The 2,500-nt window shown below is 38.7% G+C and overlaps 1 protein-coding gene across 2 annotated transcripts in view; it reads left to right on the forward strand.

Moving 5' to 3' along the window:
• The window catches only part of camk1da (calcium/calmodulin-dependent protein kinase 1Da), a 77,870-nt gene that overhangs the window by 39,448 nt on the left and 35,922 nt on the right, over nt 1–2,500 (forward strand). The gene's annotated exons all lie outside the window — the stretch shown is intronic.

Below are 2,500 nucleotides of genomic sequence, written 5' to 3' on the forward strand. Positions count from 1 at the left end.
CCTCTGGCAGCCATGTCCAGCTGGGTGAAGGGGACAACGACAAAAATTATAGCTTCCTCTAAGGAATCATTTTGTACTTTGAAAGGAGTTAAATCAAAATATACAGATTTTATTACTCAGGGATATGTTATTCATATGAATATATACAACTGGTTAAATCCAGACGATGCAAGTTTATGGTGTAATAAATTATAAACTCAGACTGTCGACTGAGAGCTGCGGATTGTTTATATATGATATAAAGCATGACTAGTTTCATAGTTTCTCTATAGTTAAGTAAATGCTGATTAAGGTTGTCATTACTTTTGGGAGTTTTATTAGTGAAGGAAACAAGTCTTTATTTTTCACATAGACATTACAGCACAGTGAAATTCTTTTCTTTGCATATTCTTATGCAGCATTAGCCCTGATACATTTATATTTATATCAATCTGCCCTGATAATATAACCACTCCATAATAACTGTTATTTCCAGCTATAAATTAACTATAAATTAGCTATAAATCTAGCTTGATTAAATTATTGATTAATGTTTAAGGATTGAAAGGTCTGTCATCATAAATTACTTGTCTTAGTTGCTTATCTGGAACTTTCCTGTGGAAGAAGCCTTAATTTTGTTCTGTTTACTGTAAAACAGCAGAGTGAAATACTTTTCTTCACATACAGTATCTTTACTTCAGGGTCAGTGCACAGGGTCAGCCATGATGCTGCACCCTGGAGCAGAGAGGGTTAAGGGCCTTGCTTGGGGACCCAACGACCTTCTGATCAGTAACCCTGTAACCCAGAAGTCAGTGCAAGTCTGAAATATTTACAGACTTGCACATGTGCCTGAATACTTGACATCATCACAGCGGTGTCTGAACAGTGTAATGTCTGCACAAGCCCTTACTGCTGTGAGAATATGTCTCAAACTGAGGTTTTAGGGTCCTCGTTTACGCTTGTCAGTGAGGACTGTGAGACGAATACATTGTCCCATTTTTCATTTGATGGTTCAAAAAGGTTCTTGCAAGCGACCTTGATGTGTCCTTTGTGTGTCATTAGTGCGGCAGTTTGACAACAGCATAGATCCAGAATACAGCACTGGGAAAGGTTCTCCAACACGGAACCCTAATGGACATTACCGAGCATGAATAATAGTAATAGCTGCTGAGTTGTTGGTAGCAAAAGAGCAAGAGTGTGAAAAATCAACACCAATTACCAACAAAACTACTGAAACAAAGATAAAGCGTCGTTCATTTATCATGTCATTGAGCAGCATTAGGTTTCTAAAACTGTTCATCGTCCCTTAGTCATAGTGAGTTACACAAATGTTGTTAGAGCATTGTGTGTTGGGATTGTTGAGGATGTCTCCCTTTACTGTTTGATATTTTTTCTAGAATACAATCACCAAATTCATGCATTGAACTCTTTCAAGTGTTCTCCGCCGTCTCCTTCATACACAAGCTCACAGACGTCCGCAGTTGGTTAGTCTTGCTGTGATTGACAGGGGAGAGAGTGATAACATCCCGCCCACCCAAAGAGAACATGGCCCAAATTACTTTCCTGCCTCCCAGCCACAGATGGCTAAGGTGTTAAGGCATTTTCAGGATTCAGCCACATGACCTCCTGACAGAAGTTTTTCTGTTGCACTGCTGTTATAATCCTGACTGCAGGACAAAACTTTAACCAGACACAAATACAGGATTTGAGTGGGATTGTTGCTTTTCTTCTAGTATCATAGCGAGCCACAACCAAAAAAAGCACCACAATGGTAAAAAACACGGAATACTGTAGTGTGACGGCTTGAAGCTGCACCAGATGCTTGCTTTTAAACTCTCAGTCCTTGTAGTTTCTCAAAAAAATTTTACCAAAGAAACATTCTGGAGGATTAGTGAGCTCACTTGATTTTACTTCATTTAGTGTACATGAAGGTGAAATTGAGTAAGCAGGATGGTGACAGACACATGATGTACAATGTCGTTTTTCTTCCCCATGAAATCTCATCAAACATGACTTCACATGCTGTTGGATGTGGATGTGGTCATGCCCTGGAGACAGATGGCGTCCTTTGTCCATCAGTTATATCATAGCAACGGGATAGGTGATGGACAGATCCTGGGCATCTCCTTACACACCCACATACACACACAGATAAGATGTGTAGGTCTGTAATACACAGCTTATCTGTTTGTGTGTGTGTCTCTTTGTTTTAAAAATGCGCTTGTAAGAGATTTCTGCTCAAATATGCATCTGTACAATAATAATCATCTACGGGGCCAACAACATTCACACATTTATTGTTTCCTTAATTAGTACATATTATTAAATATCAGCCTATTTTTTTTATTTCAATATCTTATTATTTTTCCCAACGGCACATAATAAAACGGCAGAAGAGAATTGACATGACAATCTCTCACATTACAATCTCAATGGAAGCTTCGCCCCTTCTTCACATTGAACATCAGTAACGGATTTCAAAGTGCTCTCATCTCCACTATGTATTTCTACCAGAATAATT

Source organism: Tachysurus fulvidraco, chromosome 19 (genome assembly GCF_022655615.1).
Source record: "Tachysurus fulvidraco isolate hzauxx_2018 chromosome 19, HZAU_PFXX_2.0, whole genome shotgun sequence".
Taxonomy (NCBI): Eukaryota; Metazoa; Chordata; class Actinopteri; order Siluriformes; family Bagridae; genus Tachysurus; species Tachysurus fulvidraco.